Source organism: Rana temporaria, chromosome 2 (genome assembly GCF_905171775.1).
Source record: "Rana temporaria chromosome 2, aRanTem1.1, whole genome shotgun sequence".
Taxonomy (NCBI): domain Eukaryota; kingdom Metazoa; phylum Chordata; class Amphibia; order Anura; family Ranidae; genus Rana; species Rana temporaria.
This window is the reverse complement of record NC_053490.1, coordinates 370,079,593-370,101,711: the sequence shown is the minus strand read 5'-3', so window position 1 is coordinate 370,101,711 and position 22,119 is coordinate 370,079,593. Positions and strand designations below refer to the sequence as shown.

At 46.8% G+C, this 22,119-nt stretch overlaps 1 long non-coding RNA gene across 1 annotated transcript; it reads left to right on the top strand.

Annotated features, from left to right (window-relative positions):
• The first annotated feature begins 285 nt into the window (after positions 1-285).
• On the top strand, positions 286-20,870 carry LOC120927220. Its single transcript, XR_005747054.1, has 3 exons — positions 286-588; positions 8,697-8,896; positions 20,341-20,870. It is a non-coding gene; the product is annotated as an uncharacterized LOC120927220 (long non-coding RNA).
• Positions 20,871-22,119: the final 1,249 nt, after the last annotated feature.

Genomic DNA, 22,119 nt, shown 5'->3' with positions numbered 1-22,119 from the left:
TCCAAAGGCAGGTAAACACATTACTTAGTATGTATTTGGCACTTTGGCCTCATACCCCAACCAAAATGTTTTTTCTTAGTCGTGATGACGGTCGGTAGAGTTTGCTTGTTGGGTTTTTTCTAATTCCATTTGGGAGCTTTTCCTTAATTTGTTGTGTGAGCCTTGCCTGGGCAAGAAGTCAGACTTTGTCAGAAATTCAAACCCTTCCCCACTCTTCTAAAAAAAAAATAATAATAATTTGGTTTAGTTTTTGTCTGTGTCCCTGTTGAAATGTTCTGGCACGTCCTGTCCTTCCGCTTCCAAATGTTGCATCAGGTCAGTTTAACTGTTTTGTTTGGTAATGTTACAGGATTCATAGGTCTTTTTCAATGTCTTTCACAGACAGGATAAAAAAGCACCTGTCGCTGGTGCACACCTGGGGGCTCTGTCACACCTGGGGGCTCTGTCACAGCAGATCTGCTGAAAAGCTATGCTGCTAATGAACTACAAAATGAGGATTTTATTGGCGCCAACGATGACCTCTCCTATTGCATGGAATGTGTGGTGGAATACCACAGAGCCAGAGATGTCGTTCCACAGCTTTACAAGGTAGAAAATTTCGAGACCTCAAGAAAATACCGTTAGTTATTGGGGTCCTATAATTCAAAATGGGTGAATGTTATTGTAAAATCTTTGCCATGGGGTCTACCACTCGCCATCAATATTGCACTTTTATCTGAAGACTAGCAAAGATGCTCATTTCAGGCACAGGAGGAATCGGAGTGATGGATGGAATCCTGTGTCTACTGATAAGAATTGTGAAAAGAGACATGGATCATAAATAGTTTAGGTAGAGAAGGGTATATGAGGTGTGATAACTGTTGCCTAAGCTCATCTTCACTCTTGGGTGCCATAAATGGGGAAAGTGTTTGTTTAATTTTATTTGTAAAAAGTCAGTCCACCACCTAAATATAGTAAAACTTGGGAATAATGTTAAGCATGGGGTTATAAATGATGTTGGTGGAGTTGATGGTGTCAGAGACTTCATATGTCATGAGCACACCAGCATTGAAGGGGGAACAGGATCTGTCGTTTGGCTGGGAATCTAAGGAGCAAAGAAGAGAGTGAAAGCAGCAGAGATCAGTGGTGCATCTTAGGCCCCATTCACACCTGGGCATAGCGTTTTCAGGCAGAAAGTTGCACGATTTTGACACTATTTGGTACAGGTCAACAATATAAAAAGCAGAAAAACGTCCAAATCTGACTTAAAAAATGTCCCAGAACTTGTTTGAGCTTCCGGCGTTTTGGAGTGGAGATGTGAACCGTCTCCATAGAGAATCTATTGAGGCTTCAAGCTACAAAACGCTTAGGTATAAATAGGGCCTTAGAGAGGTAGCAAGCGTTAATGATCTAGTAAAGCCTCGTACACACAATGAAAATATTGGGCGAATGATTCGGTTTTATTTTTTGCACACTAGTTTCATATTGAAAATGAGGTTGCTTAACAAATTCTCATATGACCGAATACAACTTTGGAAGTGATGTAATGTGTTCTTTCGACCCAATTATTTTTTTTTCCGGATGGATACTGTACTGATTAAATGCAAGCAATTTGTTTTGGTATTGCGCAAGAAACATTTTTGTGTTTGTCTCTTCGGGTAATTTTGCATGAACTGTCGCGATTGGCTCTCGAAAGCTGTGTGCTAATGATCATATTATAGTACAATCGTTTCAAAATCGATATTTCTATGTATTTATTTATTTTTGTCTGTGTGTACAAGGCTTAAGTGGATAAGTAGAGCTCAGTGATGGATTGAACAGGAGATGTTGAAGATCGGGGATGGTGGAGCAGAATAGGGAGAGTGTGAGCAGTGATAATGATGAAGCAGGTGGCAGTAATCAAAAACCGTTGAGCAGGATTGGAAAGGTGAAAGCATGAATCTGTGACACTCGCGTACGATGGAGAAGAGATATTGGAGATCAGTGATGGCAGATTGGGATGCAAATGAAGCAGTAGGACTTGGTAATGGCAGAATAGGGTTTGAGAAGTGGTGACACTTCAGAATTGGATTTGACAGAGTGGGGATGTAAGAGGACCAATACCAGTAGTGTTGGAGTGTATTGGCAAGTGATGCAGCAGGGATTGATAATGGAGTGTGAAGTTGCAGGGATCAAATATTGAAGAATGAGGCATGAAGAAAGGCAGCTAGAATCTATTACAGTGGACCTGGATTATAGGGTAGGCACAGGGATCAGTGACTGCAGAAAGGATCGGAGTGGAGGCAGCAGGGACCAGCGGCGGCTGAACAGGATAGGGTGTAGTTTGTCTGGGATTGAGAACGGTATAGGATGAGAGATGAAGCAGCATGGATAAATGATGGCAAAATAGGATTGAAGAGGAAGCAGCGGTGATCAGTCATGGCAGGATGGGAGAGGAGTCAATGACAGCAGAACCTGATGGGAGAAGAGGCAGTGAGGATCATTGATGGCAAATCGGAAGAGGAGGGACCAGGGATCAGTGATGAAAGAACAGTATGGAAGGAGTGGCGAGGGTCAAGGAACACAAAATGGGATTGTAGCGCAGAGATCAGTGATGGCAAAACAGGATGGGAGAGGAGGCATTGGTGGTCAAAATCGGCAAAGCAGGGATCATGATGGCAGAGGAGGAGAGAATTGGCAAGGGTCAGTTACTAAGGTAGAGGAGGCAGGGAGATCAATAATGGCAGAACATGATGGGAGAGGAGGAAACATGGTTGGTGACTCCAGAACATGATGGGAGATTAAGTAACCGAGAACGGCAACGGCAAGATGGGACGAGACAGGAAATGGTGGGAATAAGTTGCAGTGCAGTAGGGTTAAAGGGGTGGAGGTTGGCAGAGCAGTGTGGGAGAGATGAAATGGTGACAGTTGGAGAGGAGGACCAGTGATGACAGAATGGGATGTAAAGTGACCAACAAGTATCAGTAGCGGTGGAGCGAATGCAGCAGGGATTAGTGTATTGACATATTTCATGAGATTGAAGTGATCAGGGATAGGATGGGAGGTATGCCAGATAATCTGTTAGTGGACCAGGATTGGAGAGGTAGCAGTGGGTATCAGTGTTGTCAGAACTAGATGGGAAAACAGATGATGCAAATCGATAATGACAGAAATGGAAGGGATCTGAATGGGTGTCCGTGATGGCAGGACAGTATAGGAACTCCTTGGTTTGGTTATAGTGGCGTGAGCTATTACATGGGGAAGTAGGGATCAGAGATGGTAGAAGGTGACTTGAGGTTAGTCAGTTTAAATCTGGTACAGTGCCCCAGGGTTGAAGAGGAGAAGTAGATATCGGTGATGTCCAGGAGAGGAGGCATTAAGGATCAGTGCAGGACAGGATTGAAGAGAGCAGCAAGGATTAGTTATGGGAAAATGGGATGGGAGAGCAAGCAAAGGAAATCCAGTAACGGCAGGACAGGATCAGAGAGTTGGTGGCATAATCGGTGTGTGCAGGACAGGCTGGGGGAGGGGGTAGCTGTGATCGACAATGGTACAGGATGGCACAGGAGGCAGTGATGATTGACAACAGACTAGCATGGTTGAAAAGGGTTCAGTGATGGTGATTGGAGAGGGCAGCAAAAATAGAGGAAGCCGCATGGATCAGAGCAGTTGGAGAAAGCAGCCAGGATCAGTGATGGCAAAATGGAATAGAACAGGATGGAGCAGGGATATGTTATTTCAGAACTGGATGGGAGAGAATGCAGTGAGGGTTAAAAATCAGAACAGGATGAGAGAGGAGGCAGCAGGGATTATTGGTGGAAGAGGGTGAGAGGAGATCAGACATTGGTGACGGGTTAGAGGAGTTGGAAAGAATGACCAGTGATAAGAAAATGGGATGTAAGGGGCTACCAAGTATCAGTGGTAGAGTGGATTGTTAGAAAATGCAGAGGGTATTTTAATGCAGTGAGAACTTGCATCAAATAGTGGGGATCAATGATGGAAGAATAGCACATGAGATAAGGCAGCTAGAATCTTACAGTAAACTAGGATTGGCAATCTGATGGCAGAAAAGGATTGGAGTGGAGGCAGCAGAGATCGGTAATGGCAAGCAATAGGGGAAGCAATAGAAATTGGTGATAACAGAATAGGAGGATCAGAGAGGAGGGAGCTGGTATTGGTGATGTTAGAATAGGTGGGAGAGGAACCAGCATAGTCAGTTTGTGTAGAGCAGGATTGGCGTGGAGGCAGTGGGGCTTTTTGATGGCAGAGCAGAATGGAAAAGGAGACATTATGAATCGTGAATGCAAACCAGGTTGGAGAGTAGGCAGATGAGATTATTAATAGCGGAACAGGCTGATAGAAGAGTCGGCTATGATTACAAACGATGGAACAGGATGCAGTGGAGATTGGTTATGACAGACCAGCTTGGGAGAGAAGGCATCTGAGTTCAGTGATGGTAGAACAGGATTGGAGAGGAGGCAGTGGAGATCAGAATTGGCAGAACAAGATAGGAGATAAGGCAGCAAGGATTAGAAACCAGAGGCAGTGGAAAACGGCAATGGGAGAGGAAGCCATGAGGATCATTGATGACCAAACAGGATAGAGAAGGAGAGAGAGAGAGAGAGAGTAGGGAATAATGGCACACCGGCATGTGAGAGGAGGCAGTGGGCATCAGAGTTTGGCAGAATGAGTTGGGAGATGAGGCAGCAAGGTTTAGAAACAGGAGGCAGTGAAGATCAGCATTGGCAGCCATGGGGATCATTGATGGCAAAACATAGGATTGGGGAGGAGAGCACAGGGAATAATGGCAGATCAGGATGTGAGAGGAGGCGGCGAGGATTATGAAGAACAGAATGGGATGGGACAGGAGGCAATGTGATCAGTGACTGCAAACTAGGATTGGAGAGGAGGCAGTGGAGAGGAGTGACAGCAGAACAGTGATGACAATGTGCTGTAGGGGACCAGAAACTATAATTAATTTTGTAGCGAATTTCAAATCGATGCAGCAGGAATTGGTTATATGTAGTGGAATGAGATTATTACACGAGTTATCGGTGATCAGAGCTGGGAGAAAGGGACATGGGGTAAGGCAGCTAGAATCTATTAAAAAAGGATCAACATTGGAGAGAAGGCTGTGCAGGCATTGGCAAGGTCTGTACAGAATAGGTGAGGATGTAGTATGGATCAGTAAGTGCAGAAAATATTGAATTGGCAGACAATTGGATAGAAGAAAAGGCAGCAGTGGTGGGACAGGGAGAGGACGCGGCAAATGTTTGTGATGGTACAGCAGGTTTGGAGAGGAGACAGCAGAGATGAGTGATGGCAGAACAGGAAAGAGGCTGGAGCAGGGATGAGTGATGGCAGATCAGGACAGAAGAGACAGGAGCAGGGATCAGAAGATAGAAGTGACAGAGTGGTTAGTGAATGTCGAACATCTTTGTATAAGGGGCAGCAGAGATCAGTGATGATGGGTGAGGAGCAGAGTTGGAAAGGAGGACCAATGATGAAAGTGTGGGATATAAGAAGACCAGTAAGTATCAGTATGGGATGGGAGGCAAAGTAGCAAGAATATACTAGTGGACTAGGATAGGGGAGGGAGGCAGCAAAGATCAGGTTTGGCAGAACAGAATGGGAGAGAAGGCAAAAGAGGTCTTTGATGGCATGAGAGAGAAATCGGTGACGGCAACACAGAATAGGAGAGGAGGCAGTGGGCATTAGTGATGGCAGAACAAGATGGGAGGGGAGGCACTGTGGTCCGTGACTGCAAATCAAGTTTGTAGATGAGGCAGTGGAGATTAGCAACCAGCAATTGGAACTAAAAAAGAGGAGATCACAAGGATGGCAAAACAATATGAGAGGAGGCAGCAAAAATCGGTGTTATGACAGAATGGGATGTACGGGGACCAGTGTTTCAATAGTTTTGGAGCAGATTTTAGCATGATACAGCAGGGATTGGTTATAGTGGAGTGGGAGATTGCATAGGCTAGCAGCAATCAGAGCTAGAAGTATGTGACGTTTGGGCTAAGACAGTTGGAATCTGTTGAAATGAACCAAAGAGAAGGGGCAGCAAGTATCAGCAATGTCAGAATAGGAGAGGAGGTAGTGGGGATCTGTGATTGCAGCAGGAAAGGAGAGGCCTCTGTGGGAGTATAATTATTTCATGTCTACCCCAACCCCTAAACGGGAAAGGAGAGTAAGTAGGGGTGATTAGTGAAGGCAATGCAGGATGGTAGAGATAGAAACGAGGATTGTGATGCAAAACGGGATGGGAGAGGAGGCAACAAAGATGAGTTATGACAGTGGGGCATGGTTGCTGAGGAGCAGGACTAGTGATGACAGAAAAGGATATAAGAGGACTAGTAAGAATCTGCAGTGGTGGATTGGACTGTGATATGAGGCAGCGGGTTTGGTTATAGTGGAGTGGGTCCTCCTATTAGAGATAGAAGAATGGGGCGGTAAGGCAGCTAGAATCTGTTACAGTGGACCAGGATTGGGTAGGAGGCAGCCGGTATCGGTGATGTCAGAACAGGATGTGAGAGGAGGCAGCAGGGATAATTGACGTGAAAAAAGAATGGAAGCAATGGTATCTTGGATCAGTGACAGCAAGAATGGATAGGAGAGGATGTTGCTGGGATCTGTGACAGCAGGACCGTATAGGAGAGACAATCACAAGGATCAATGGCAGCAAAACAGGATAGGACAGCAGTGAGTGGAGATCAGTGATGGCAAAGCAGGACAGAAGAGGAGGTAGTGGGGCTCAGAAATGGCAGAACAGGATGGGAGAGGTAGCAGGATGGTTAATGAATGCAAAACAGGATTCAAGTGGAGATGATGGCAGAGCAGATTGCAGTGGGGATTGGTGATGAAGGAACAAGGTGGTGAAACTGGGTGGGAAAGGATTGCAGCTGTGATCTTGTTTCCTTTTTCTTCTTTCTGAACACATTAAACAACTTCCAATGCACAAGCCATAACTTTTGAGCATAGACACTTGCATATTCCAGTAAACATTGCAGCAGCAATAGATCGAAACATGGCATACACTTGCTCACTTCCACAATCCCCCCACATTGATATAGATCCCTTCATGCATGTAGTACATATATGACATAATCACCCTGGGGACACTAGAAGTCGAGACAACACCAATTCCCTTGGACTCAGTCCAGGTGTGTCTAGCCATTGTGACCATAGCCTTTCAAACCTACCAAGGAATCCCCTGTGTGGTAAATGATTTCATAATAAGGATAATTCCCATTCGTGTTATCCAAGAGGCGGTAGTGGGTGGTGAGATTAATTTCCATCCCATTAAAACGTTTTCTGGCCTGATATACTGCCCTAGAGAATGCAGTCCTTATTAGTTCCTCGGGGATCACTTCCTCCAGAACCCCCAGTATGCAACACGTTGGATCTAAAGGTACCTTACTTTGGAACACCAGGTTGAGTGTTCCAACCACCTTGCTCCAATAGCGGTGGAGCTTTGGGCAGTGCCAAAGAAGTATGAGATCCCCATTGTGTTGCCAGCACCAACCACATAGAGGATCCGCCAATTTGCCTATTTTATGGTGGGGTTTTTTCAGGGTGTAATGTACCCCAAGTATAATATAGAGTTGGGAAACGCAGCTGTGATTTTTGGAGCAACAAATGACAAATAAGGATAGGAGAGGCGGCAACAGGGCACAGTGATGGTAGAAAAGGATGGTAGGGGAAGCAGTTGGGTTTCAAATTGGCAGAACAGGATAGCGGAGAAGGCAGTGGTAATCCGTAACAGGATAGGAGAGGAGACAGCAAGAATCGGCAGCATAGCAGTATGTGGGCGAAAGCAGCAAGGATCAGTGACGGCAAAACTGCATAGGAGAGAAGGTAGCAGGGATCAATGGTGGTAAAATGTAATGGGGGGAGGAGACGGTGATGGCAGAACAAGATGTGAGAGGAATAGGAAGGAATGAATGGCTGCACACTGAGGTAATGAGTCTCTTTATTGTAAAGATCCATAACATGAATAACGCCACAGGACAGGAAAGCAGGTACAGGTAGATGCGTTTCACACAGCGATGCTGCGCTCGTTTATTGGTAATGAGTAAGCGCAGCGTCGCTGTGTGAAACACGTCTACCTGTACCTGCTTTCCTGTCCTGTGGTGTTATTCATGTTCTGGATCTTTACTATAAAGAGACTTATTACCTTGGTGTGCAGCGATCCATTCCTTCCTTCCTATTCAGTTGCAAGGCTGGCAAGCCGAGGCTAGCACCCCTGGGAGGAGTCCATTCCCCAGCTCACCTAGTTCCATCACTGAACTGGAGCCGCATTTCCTTTTCCCACAAAATGTGAGAGGAGACAGATGGGATCATTGATGGTAGAAATCGATGGAAGTGGAGGCATGGTGATTCAGTGATGGCAGAACATAATGGGGAGAGGAGGCAGTAGGGATCAAAAATCATCAAAACAGGTTGGGGGAGGTAGCAACTGGAATTGGTGATCATGTAAGGTGGTGTATGAAGAGTAAAAGATCAGTGAATATGTAGAGCACTACGAGAGGAGGCAGGAAGAATCTGTCACAGTGGAGTGCAATTTGAGAGGAGATGGTTGGGACCCCTGCCATTCTGATTTGGAGTTTGAATATTTAAAATGTTTGCACCCACAGTGACCTGGCATTGTTGGAATAATCTTAACTGACTGATTAAGCCAAATGTTTGATGAGATATATTTTCTTCTGTTGCTATATCTTTGATTATTTTATCAGTCTCTGTGGACCTTGGAAACATTACGGCTTATTGCACAGTTGGAAAATGCAATGCGGGAAGAGATTGAGGATCTTCTAGTTGAAGAAGATGGAGAGAAACAATTCTATGGCTACAGTGACTGCAGTTTTGAGAGAAAAGGTCCGGGTACCATTATTGGAGATCCTCAAGTTTCCATACTTGCTTGTTGACAAACGTGTTGGTAAGTATTCCTTCAGAAAAAATATAAACATTAAGAATGTATCAGAAGACCAAGAACTTCTACCAACTAGCCTAAGAAAAAGGATAGGGCAGTTATCAGCTTCTCACAATAACAAAACCTGCTTGCATAATTAGTCCTGGTCCTCCAACTAGATGGACCAGCTGACCAAATATTTTCACTTGTTTAACCACCAATAGCTCTAGAGCAATTTTTATTTTATTTTTTTCCATTTGTGCATTCATGCACATGTTGGTTGAACTAGATGGGCTAGTACCTCGTGTTTTTTTTTTCAGTATAGCGAACTATACGACCATGTGAAAAACTGAATTTTTGGCCATAAAATTACTTAAAACCTTCAGAATATTAAAATTATATATATATATATATATATATATATATATATATATATATATATATATATATCATTTGTGGGTGTGTTTTTCAGTGGGAGTTATGGTTAATTTAACTTTTTGTGATGGCTGTTGCTTCTATGCTTAAACTTTCACTCTTTTTGGATGTACTGCGTACATCTAAAGAGCTGAAGTAGTTAAAGTGCTTGTTAAGCCACTACTATAAAAACCTCTAATCCCCCCTCTGTAACAACATAACAATATGTGTCCCTGTGCCTGTTACAGGTACAGTTCGGCATATTTATCTTATATCAGACCTACCCTCACGTGACTCGACTCTCTCCTCTGCCTGGCTGACAACTCCAGTGGGCGGGGCCAAGCACTCCAGATGACGTCTGAGGGAGCGAGACACAAGGAGTCTGGTGAGTGTTGGGAGAAGCTCTGATATGGGTCTAGATTGGCTTTTTTTTTTATATAACACAGGGACACACATTGTTAATTTACAGGGGGAATGGGAAGTTTTAATAGTAGTTATGAGAGCAGCAGGAGGGGACGGGCACTGTCATGAGCAGACAGGAAGGAGGGAGAGGAGAACAGAGAAGAACTGTGCGCGCCCCCCCCCCTTAAAGTTGATGTAAACCCTCACATATACCCATTAAAGTGAACAGCCTCAGATGATAAACAGAGACATAACACCCCCCCCCCCACCTAAGTTTTACATCTACCTGTATATCTGCTGTCTTCAGCTGGCTATTTTCTTTAGAAAGTTCACATTGGGGGTTATTTACTAAAGGCTAAACCACTTTGCACTACAAGTGCACTTGAAATTGCTCTGAAAGTGCACTTGGAAATGCAGTCGCTGAAGATCTGAGGGGTACATGCAAGGAAAATAAAAAAATAGCATTTTAGCTTGCACATGATTGTATAATAAAATTGGCAGATATACCCCTCAGATTTACAGCGACTGCACTTCAAAGCACTTGTAGTTTGCATTTATAGTGCAAAGTGGAAATGACCCCCAATCTGTTTGGAGATTTCTCTTTCGTTCATAGACGGACACAGCCTTCATTGACCTTAGGGTTATGCTTCTTCCTACCAGGAGATTTAGGCAGAATTCTACAGCACTTAAGGTGTTAAAAACGTTCCTTCATGCCGCTCCTCCCAGGGGGCGTGGCTCCCCCAGGCATAACACACACCCTGCTCTAGCAGCCTCAGTTTGTTTTCTGCCTAACGACAGGAGGTCAGGCTCTCTCTGGAGTTCCTGGAGTTTTTTCTTGCGATTTTTCTCGCTTTTTATTATTTTGTTCCTGCATTTTTGAATCCTGCGATTCTTCTATCAACAGCCGACTGAGTGACAGGCTGGGTCCTCGACCCTTGTAGTCCCCCCATGTTCGGCCTTCGAGCGTGTGCCGGCCCTCAGGTCAGCTTTGGGACGTCCACGACAGGCCCCATTGCTCCAGGGGCGGCCGGGGAATTTCGGTTCTAGGGCACACATATGACCGGTCTTTTATGGCCTTGTCACAGTGTGTCTGGCCGACAGCCATGCCGTTCACGGACGTTGGTTCTGTCTGGGATACCTCCAGCCGGGTAGTCGCAGGACAGGTAAGTAGTGGCCCCTTACTCAGGTAAGTGGTCTGGCTGGAATGTTTCCCTTGGGAGGTCGACTAAGGGTTTTCCCTGCTTTCCTCTCTCCCTTATTCCTCTCCCTCCTTCCCTTTTTGGGTGACGGCTGTGAGGGTTTTTTTTTTCTGGGGCTCATATCACTGGGCCCGGGTGTAGCAGGGGCTGTGTGTGTGTCACTGCAGGGGGCTGTGGTGTTCACTTCTGGGCCTTTGCAGTGTGCTGTGAGGTGTTTCTGTGTGACAGTTGCTAAAAAAAAAAAAAGCACTGTCTTTTTAAATCTGCGTCATTTGGCGGCCATTTTGCCGGAGCCTAGCCTTATATAGCCCGGCGGCCATTTTCTTGTAGTCCTATGCTGTTTTGCATTCGGCGGCCGTTTTTCCTATTTTCGTCTGCCTCGTGTGGCGGCTGTTGGCGCTGCAATCACCTCTGCTGTTTCTCAGGGAGAAGCTGACACAGCGCTGCACGGCTCTCAGCACACCCTGTCCTTCTCGGACCGCGCTGCACCGGGTGAGGTTGTGAGTACCAGTGGCCCCCCATGCTCTCCTTTAGCTGCAGGGAGGTGACCAGTAGGGATTTTTTTTGTCCTGCCTTGCAGGGGGGGTGTCTCAGCGCTGGCACTGTGGAACCTGAGCCAGGTCTCGCTCTCCACTAGGCCTGAGTTAACCCTTAGCGTCCCTTCCCTTGCCACATCTGTTTATGTGGCTATCCTGGGTTTTCTTGCCAGGTTTGCAGCAGCTAGTGCCCGGATGGGGGGTAATAAAGCGCCCCCTCCTGGAACCTGCTTCTGGGGATGTCTCTGACATGGAATCTGGTTCTGGTTTGTCAGAGGCTGCGGACTTGACCCACATGGATGGTGAGGATGTCTGCTGCAGTGTCAGCAAGAATTGTTGGAGCTCTTGTTTTTTTCTGTGGTGCGTGAGACTCTAAAAATTTAGTTTGTGGAGACACCACTGTGTCAGTACCTTTTGGATCCGCAGACTGCCACGCACTGCTGAAGGGTTCCTTGTGTTCCTTATTTGAACAATATGTTATACAAGGAATGGGATGCACCACAAAAAGTTTGTCTAAAAACTTTGCAACCCGTTACCCCCTTGAGGGGGACTTAAAATATAGGTCTCTCCTCCGCCAGTGGACCCCCTATGTCCAGACTGCGCAAGGCCGCCACATTGCCTGTGGACGGGGCTCCTGCATTTCAGGATCCCGCTGATAGGAGAGTGGAGGCCGTGGCCCGCTCCCTATTCACCGTAGTGGTTTGGGCGGTGAGGCCGGCTCTGGCCGGGGCCCTGGTCAGGCCCCGACTGGAAGGGCGAAGCTCCTGCTGCAGGTGCTGGAAGAAGGGGCTTCCGAGTCTTCTTGGGACCTGGCTGAACGATAGTTCAGGGTCAGAATTTTCTCTGCGAGGCGGCCATGGATACGTTCCGGGGCTTACGTCTCTGCAGGGTTCTGAGCCGCCTTGTGTGGCTGAGGAGCTGGTCTGCGGACTAGTCCTCTAGGGAGGCCTTGGTGATGGCCGTTCAGGGGGAACGATCCTTTTGGGACTTCCCTGAATGGCATCATTGAGGATGCCACGGGTGGTAAGCGCGTGCTGTTCCCACGGTCTGGGAAGGGCTAGGGACCTCGCCCTGTGCAAGGACCCTCCTTGCCTACCTCCAAGCGTTTTTTCGCCCGCCCTGTGCGGTGGGGGTAGGTCTACATGGTGCTTGAATCCCCACTGCGGGGTAGCAGCGCACCTGATACCGCATGCCTAACAAGTCTGCGGACATACCTGCTTCCGCCTGAAGGTCTGCTCCCGCCCGTGTCTCGGGTGTTTTCCTTGGGGTACAAGATTGAGTTTCTCTCTTGTCTGCCAAACAGGTTTTTTTCCCTCCGGCCTCTGGCCTCCTCCGGTTCGCCGGTTGGCTCTGTCAGGGGCTGTCCAGGATCTTCTGGTCAGGGGAGTGATTGTGCCAGTTCCCTCGTTGGAACGGTCTCGGGGTTTTTACTCCATTCTGTTTGTGTCCCCACGGAGGTTGGGGCCCGGTCATCCTGGGCCTCAAGTCCCTCGTTTGTATTGTCACAAACTTTTAGGTGGTGTCGATTCGCTTGGTAATAGCGGCACTCCATCAGGGGGATTTTCTGGCATCCTTGGATGTCATGAACGTGTACCTGCATGTTCGCATATCCTCAAAGCACCAGAGATTCTGTGCTTTGCGGTCGGGGGGACCATTTTCAATTGGTGTCCTTCCCATTCGTCTGGGTTTCGCCAAGGTGCTCGTCCCGATACTGGCCCGGCTGTGACAGCGGGGGTTTGTTATCATGGGATGTCTGGACGACATTCTCCTACGAGCTTCTTCGAGCTCTGCATTGGTGGAGCCGTGTCTATCACGTGTCAGGCTCTCCGAGTGTTCGGCTGGTTTCTGGATTATCCTGAAATCAGGGTTGATTCCGTCTCAGGGACTGGAATACCTGGGACTAGTCCTGGATTCCCCCGGGGCGGCAGTGTTTTTCTCTTAACGGAAAAACTTCAGACTCTGCTATCTGCTGTGCAGCAGTTGCCGACCCAGAAGCGGTCATCTCTGCGATTCTGCAGGAAGGTTCTGGGTCAGTTGGTAGCCTCTTTCGAGGCGGTTCCGTATGCCCAATTCCACGCCAGGGTACTACGGAGGGAACTGCTGTCACGATGGGACTAGCTTCTGTCATCTCTGGATTACCAGAAAGTAATTTTTCTGCTGGCCACTGGACAGTGGTCACGACGGATGCCAGCCTCTCCGGTTGGGGAGGGGCGCTTGAGGCACCCAGTCAGCACAGGGGCACTGGACTCAGGTGGAGTCCTGCCTACTGATCAACGTTCTGGAGCTCCGAGCAATCAAGCTTTGCCTTGCCAGGTGGTCCCTGGATCTACAGGGCCGACAGGTCAGGATCCTGTCCGATGACGCCACGGCCTTGGCGTAGGTTGATCATCAGGGAGGCACACGGAGTTCTGTTGCAGCGACAGGGGTCGCGCACATCCTTCGGTGGGCCGAAGGGTCCGTTCCGGCTCTATCGGCTGGGTACATTCCGGGAATACGGAATTGGCTGGCCGACTACCTAAGTCGCACTGCACGGGGCCAAGGAGAGTGGTCTCTCCACCGCAGGTGTTTCGGGGTTCTGTGCCGAAAGTGGGGCACTCCGGGCGTGGACCTTCTAGCGTCCCGTCTCTATTGGTAGGTGCCACGGTTCGTGGCCAGGTTTAAGGACCGTTGGTGGCTCCTTGGGGTCACTATCGCCTACTTTACACCTTCCCTCCTCGGAAGCTTCTTCCTCGCCTGCTGCACTGAGTGGAAGCTGTGGGGATTCTATCAGTTCTGATTGCTCCGGTTTGGCCGCGTCGCTTCTGGTACGCGGACCTAATGCGTCTGGTGGCAGATGCCCCCTAGCGTCTTCCCCTGAAAAATAATCTTCTGATACAGGGTCCGATCTTCCACCCTGTTTCACAGCCACCGGCCTTAGCGGCGCGGCTGTTGAGAGCCAGGGGCTTAAGGACCGAGGCCTGTCGGGCCCGGTAATCTCTACCATGCTGCGTGCACGGAGGTCTACCTCACGTAGGTTTTTTTCCTCATACATGGAAGGCCTACATCGCTGTGTGTGGGGAGGTGAACTGGCACCCCCGTACTTACGTGGTGTCCCGGATCCTGCTGTTCCTGCAGCGGGGAGTGGACCAGACTCTTGCCTTGAGCACGATCAAGAGTCAGATTTCTGCTCTGGCTGTTTACTTTCAACGTCCCTTGGCGGCGCACTCCTTGATTCGCACGTTTGTGCAGGGGGTCCGCCATGTGGCCCCTTCGGTGCGCCCTCCACTGCCTTCATGGGACTTGAATTTGGTCCTCTCGGCGCTTCAGCATGCTCCCTTTGGGAACATTCGGGAGATCCCTTTGCTGACTCTGTCGCGGAAGGTGGTTTTTCTGGTAGCTATTACCTCTATCAGACGCGTGTCTGAACTGGCGGCCTTGTCCTGCAAGGCCTCCTACTTGGTTATCCATCAGGATAAGGCGGTGCTGCGCTCGCAGCCCTCTTTTCTTCCGAAGGTCGTTTCGGCTTTTCACATTAACAAGGACATTGTTCTTCCATCCTTATGTCCTTTTACATTCTCTGGATGTGGTTCGGGCCCTTCGAGTTTACTTGTCGGCGACAGCTCCGTTCCGGAAGTCGGACTCGCTGTTCGTGTCTGTGTCCGGTCCCAGTAAGGGCCTGGCAGTCTCGTCGGGCCACCATTTCCAGGTGAATCGACAGGTTGTGCTTCAGGCCTATGCCCTGAAGGGGCGGGCGCCCCCCTTTCGGGTCATGGCGCATTCGACCAGGGCGATCGGGGCCTCTTGGGCTTTCCGACACCAAGCCTCTGTGTTACAGGTGTGTAAGGCTGCGACCTGGTCGTCGGTCCACACTTTTTCAAAGTTTTATAAGGTGGATGTGAGTGCATCTTCTGATGCCTCCTTCGGCCGCAGGTGTTACAGGCGGCAGTTTAAGGTTGGAGTTCCTCCGTTGAGTAACTCCGGTATTTGTTTGGGGTGTAACCTGTTTTTGCTGTGTTATTTTTCCCACCCCTCGAATTTTTTGACACTGCTTGGGGACGTCCCTAAGGTCAATGAAGGCTGTGTCCGTCTATGAACGAAAGAGAAAAAAGGATTTTTGTACTCACCGTAAAATCCATTTCTCTGAGTTCATAGACGGACACAGCACCCACCCCTCCTTTGTTTGTACTGCTTGTTATAAACTGAGGCTGCTAGAGCAGGGTGTGGGTTATGCCTGGGGGAGCCACGCCCCCTGGGAGGAGGCATGAAGGAAAGGTTTTAACACCTTAAGTGCTGTAGAATTCTGCCTAAATCTCCTGGTAGGAAGAAGCATAACCCTAAGGTCAATGAAGGCTGTGTCCGTCTATGAACTCAGAGAAATGGATTTTACGGTGAGTACAAAAATCCTTTTTTTTTGCCCACCCTTCTCATTCATTGCTTGGAAGTCCCAGGGTCTACAAATACTCAACCTGTTTCCTATACTGTAATCCAAGATATGCAATTTACAGGTAACTCCAAAATTCTTCTTTTTCCATGTCAAAGATCAGTGATATTTATGTAGCGCCCTCCACAGAAGCCACTGGGTATGATGGGTTCTCTCTTCTAAAGTGACTTCTTAAGCTCCTTGGTCCCTACTGACATTCCTGGTTGTAAGTTGGAGGCTGTCCACACCTGTTTAACTAGGGTTATACCGATACCAGTATCGGTATCGGGACCGAAACCGAGTATTTGCGGGAGTACTTGTACTCCTGCAAATACCCCCGATGTCTAAATAGAATACTTGCCCCCCCCCCCGCCGTATATTGCAAATCCGCCGCTGCCGCATTAATCACAGTGCGGCGAACATTACAGGCACCTTTAGTTTGAATAGCTGTTTTGCCCACCGCGCTGTATAGACACTCCCCCTTGGACGGATCTGTCCAATCCCGAGCAAGGGGGAGTGTCCTTTACACGGCGTGGCAGGGAAAACAGCTATTCAAACGAAAGCTGCCTGTAATGTTTGCCGCGCGGTGATTAACGCAGCGGCGGCATCATCATTAGGTATGGGGGACATGGCTGCATATGTTTGGGGACATGGCTGGATATATGTGGGGGGACATGGCTGCATATATGTGGGGGGACATGGCTGCATATATGTGGGGGGACATGGCTGCATATATGTAGGGGGACATGGCTGCAATATGTAGGGGGACATGGCTGGATATATGTGGGGGGACATGGCTGCATATATGTGGGGGACATGGCTGCATATATGTGGGGGACATGGCTGCATATATGTGGAGGACATGGCTGCATATATATGGGGGACATGGCTGCATATATGTTTGGGGACATGGCTGCATATATGTTTGGGGACATGGCTGCATATATGTGGGGGGACATGGCTGCATATATGTAGGGGGACATGGCTGCAATATGTAGGGGGACATGGCTGGATATATGTGGGGGGACATGGCTGCATATATGTGGGGGACATGGCTGCATATATGTGGGGGACATGGCTGCATATATGTGGAGGACATGGCTGCATATATATGGGGGACATGGCTGCATATATGTTTGGGGACATGGCTGCATATATGTTTGGGGACATGGCTGCATATATGTTTGGGGACATGGCTGCATATGTTTGGGGACATGGCTGCATTTGTGGGGGGGACATGGCTGCATTTGTGGGGGGGACATGGCTGCATTTGTGGGGGGACATGGCTGCATTTGTGGGGGGACATGGCTGCATTTGGGGGACACATTTAAAAAAAAGTATCGGTATTCGGTATCGGCGAGTACATAAAAAAAAGTATCGGTACTTGTACTCGGTCCTAAAAAAGTGGTATCGGGACAACCCTATGTTTAACTTAAGAGTTCGTATGCTACCACCTTATAACCGTAAACAGAAAATAGGCAAAAGACTGCCAGATGTTGGATAAAATGAGTATATTGCAGTAAGGGAAGTCAAACACCATGCATAAACCAGTAGACAGGCAACTGAACATGTTTAAAGATACTGAACTAACTTGAGTGAACACTGGCCTATTATATGGGAATATCTGTATTGGCCAGCAGTCCTTGTGGCTTGTCTGTAAGATGGTGCTTGTGGAGCTGTCCCTTTTTTAAGAATGTGCAATAGATGGATGATTGGGTGCCAAGTAAAGAGCAACCTCTATAGGCAAAGACTGTGGTTAGCAAAGGATTAACAAGCTAACTACTCCTGGTAGGTAATGGATCTGGTCCAATCCGCTTGGTCGTCAGTTGTCCTACATTCCTCATGATCAAGTCCTTGCAATCAGGCTGTCACTGGTTCTGCCCTGTGATAGGTACACACATAGCAACAAGTCTTGGTCCCAGTCCCGCAAATGACCTTACAGTGGCTCAGTTCTTTTGCATTCTGCATGCCCAGAAAGCCAAAAAGGCACATCAAACTCTATGCAGGCTCTTTTCTCTGGTGTGTTGTACAGACGCTAGGAAGTGGCTGCAGTCTGATTCCCCCATACTAGACTGCCCAGAGCTCCAATGAAATGCCAGGAAAAAGTTGTGTCCTCTCCTCCCCTTGATACACAGCAGCCTGGGTAGTGAAGTCCGCAACCAATGAGCCTCCATTCACTTTTATTTTACTGTGGGATTACATATCCCACTCTCCATGATGGCAGAAAAGCAAGTTCTCTTTCCCTCTGGCTCAGAGCTGCTGTAAGGTTGGAAGGGGGGCTTTCTGCCAGAGCATGAAGCGTGTAGACATAGAAAAGCCCACATCTGTGTCACTCTGCAACAGGGAAGTGAGGTGAGCGAGCTGGCTGAAGCGCACACAGCCCAGCAACACGGTAGCAGGGGGAAGAGACAAGCAGAATTTGTATAACCAACGTCACCCGGCTACACTTATCTTGTTCTGCTGCAGTCGGTCTCTGACACTCTGCTTTCCTTTTCTTTTGGCATGTTCATTGTTGGCACATCAACAGTGCAGCATAAAAGATTGGCAGCTTGTGCAGCTTCTCCCTCTCCCAGAGTTCTGCAGTATATGGATTGCAAGAGACGGCTCAAATCAAATTTAGGTGGTTTAGCTGTAAATGACAAACTATGCATTGTTTTATCCCATTGCAAATTACTTTTGTATCCATTAACAAAGGGGTTACTTGAAGATCTGCGCACTGACAAGTCTTTTTTGTGTATGGACTTGTTAGAAATACCTTTTTTATTTGACAACCTTTGTAAAAAAAATAAAAAAAAAATTCATTCTCCATTTTCCAAAAGCTTGTGGCAAAAATACCTTTTCAAAAGACTGCCTTCCAGAAAATACCTTGCTTTTCAAATTGGGGTCCAGGGCCTCTAACATGATGGGTAGTCAGGAAATTAGATGTGTAATGTATGCCTCTAGAGCTCCTGAAGGCGCTCCTGGGATGTTGGGCCTGCCCCTCAATGCATCTAGGCTGTGAAAAATTCTCAATTATGTGGTATCCCCATACTCTGGAGTCATAACATGCGTTCTAGGGTGTAATTGCAAGTATGCCTGTGTGAGAAGTTACTTTTACAACATCTTTGTGAAAACATTTATTTAATTTCTTAATTTCCAGAATGATTAGACCTAAAAACTTCAACTTAAAAAAACTCACCATGCCTATTAAATGCCTTAGACTGTCTAGTTTTCAGAAAGGGTTTATTTGGGGTTATTTGTACTGTCCTGGAATTTTAGGCCCTCAAATGAAATGGACAGTGGGAACATCAGGTCTGATACATTTTCAAATGTATACACGCATGTATACTGCAGATTTCATAGTTTGTAGACTCTATAACTTTGAAAGACTAAATATATACTGATTTGGGTTTATGTTTTGGTCTACATTTTATGAAAGATTTTTTTGCAGAATGTTTACAACCGAAACTAAGAAACATGTACAGAATTTTTGGTCTTTCATTTTTAAATGGCAAAAAAAAGTGCTAATTAAATACCAAAATAATGCCAGATCTGTCTTAACCACTTCAATACAGGGCACCTCCCTTTCCTGCCCAAGACAATTTTCAGCTTTCAGCGCTGTCGCATTTTGAATGACAATTGCACGGTCATGCAACACTGTACACAAACCAAATTTTTATAATTTTGTTCCCACAAATAGAGCATTTTTTTTTTCCTTGGTGGGATTTGATCATCTCTGTTTTTTTTTTTGCTAAACAAATAAAAACAAACCGAAATTTTTTGGGTAAAAAAAGTATTTTTTTTGTTTATAAAATGTTATAAATACGTTTTCTCCTTCACCGATGGGCACTATTGAGGCTGAACTGATGGGGTGGCACCATTGAGGCGACACTGATAGCTGGCACTGGCATCATTTATGGGCTCTGATTGGCATCCCTGGTGGTCGTGGGGTGGCATACCTGGTTGCCATCAGTGGTGTGCATCCCTGGTGATTGTGGTGGCATCCCTAGTGGTCCTGGGTGGACATCCTTGTGATAAAGAGCCTCAGTCTAGAGGCTCTTTACCTAGATCAGAGTTGTGATGTATCAGACTGACACACAGGACCACCGTCCGCTGGCTTGTTATCCTGCTGGATGTCATATGATGCCCAGTCAGGATAACTGAACCATTGACCGGCTGTCGATCTGCTATAGGCCTGGCAGGAAGTGGTTAAAAAAAAAAAAAAATTATTTGGGCACAGCGTTGCGTGACTAGTTGTGAGTAATTGTCCTTCGGCTTGTGACAGCGTGGAAATCTGAAATATGGTCTGGGCAGGAAAGTAGTGATTGTGGTTTTGAGGTGGTTAAAGGTACCTTTCAGTCATCTGTAAAATGTGTAAAAGTAATATTTTTAATTGTATACATAACAGCTTGACTACTTGCCTTTCAAAATGTATAAAAACAACCGTGACCTCAACCCAAAAAGATGTATTGATTGGCAATTTTCTACATTCTTTAATGGCTTAAAGTATTGCACAATTAAGTTATGTCATCATTATTTTAGATGAAAGCTCAAACCCCTTTTGGCCTGCTCTTCACTGCTTCATGACCATCCTCGATCGCTTGGGTTCCAAAGTATGGGGGCAGCTCATTGATCCCATTCGGGCATTTCAGACTATCATAGGGAGCCAAAGTTACAACAAGATTGAAAACATCAGGAAAAACTGTTGGAGGTAGGTAATGGTAGCTTGTAAGTATAAATGGGAACTTTATTTTTTTTATTCCAGCAGTGCTTTCTACAGTCCATGAACAAAAGGACATCTTGGTACACCTAGATCTAAGGCTAAGAGTTTAGAAGTTTTGTGTGTGTTTTTCTTTTGATTTATTATAGATTAGTCCTTTGTGTATGCTCCCTGCCTCTAGGACGTTGGACAGTGTATATACCTCCAAAGGACATTGGTCAATATGTACCCCCCTTAGTGGCTATAACACCCATACTATAAGGTCAATGTAGCTGAGCGTCCTTTGGAGGTAGAACATCTTTCTTTAGTTCTACTTGATGCAGTCTTTAGGCTTGGGTTCACACCTGTGCGATCAGACATCATATGTTATTTGCACCAATCATATGTGATGTCTGAGATGCGAGTTCAACCATGCAGTTGTATGGCTGAACTCATTAGATTCGCACAGAAAAACGTGCAGGGACTTTCCGCACTAGAATTGGCTGGCATGGGTGTTCTCACCTATGCAAACCAATTCCTGTGCGAGCTCACAGTTCGCACTGCGATCTGTGAACCGATCTGGGGGTGTCATTAACAATGTATTCACACTGCCTTTTGTGAACCACTGCGGGTGTCAACTGCCTGCAGGAGAGATGCGATGCGGGAACCAGCGCTGTAATTGCACTGGTTCCTGCATCACTTCAGTGTGAACCTAGGCTAAAGTTTTCTTCTCTATCCTAACAGCTTTGTGTCAGATCTTGCAGCCAGTTTTGGTAAGGATTCCTCCTAAAAGGGACAACACCTGCAGTTTGCCTGCCAATATGTTACTTCAGGACTGGATCCTTCAGCTTTCTCTCCTGAGTTATTTGCTGGAGGGATTTTGTCTGAGCTGTCGGGAGTATACTTCAGGCAGTCATCCTGGCTGCAATGGTGCTCATGAATCCCTTCACATGAATCATTTACTTGAGAGCTTTCATGTTATGATTTCAGTCTTTTTGCTGGCCATATCTTTCCACAACTTTCTGGACATGCATGCTTTGCATCTTGTCTGCTCATTCTTTTGGTTTTCTTTTGTTTTCTAAGGCTCTTTATCCTTTGGCATCTTGCTGCTTATAGGCTGTGATTCCTGTACTGACTATGCCTTCTGAAACTCCTCTCAGTACCTCCCTATAGTTCAGACAGAAACCTCTTTTGAAATGTGTGACACAAGCAGTGTGTATGCATGGGACATTGTGAATGTGTCACATAATTCAAGGAAATGTGATGGACTTTTCAAAAAGTTAACTCATACTTTCAAGATCATTCACATTCATTGAAATCCAATGTGGCAATGAATATGATTTAAAATTATGACCGTAGATACAGTTTAGTCTGATTTGGAGCATATCTCACAAGAATCCACAGGGAATTCAACTGCTGTTCGTGGTTTATGTGCAACTCCATATTCCTCTTAGCAAGGGCAAATTATCAGATGATACATCCTCTCATCACCTAAGTTTTTTTTTTTTACATTCTCATTTAAGTTGTCCTATAGATGCCTAAAATTAATGCAGTAAGGAGGGGGGGAACGGAGCGCTGGCAGGAGCTGCTAGTGAGATAGTTACACAATGATAAAAGTGAAA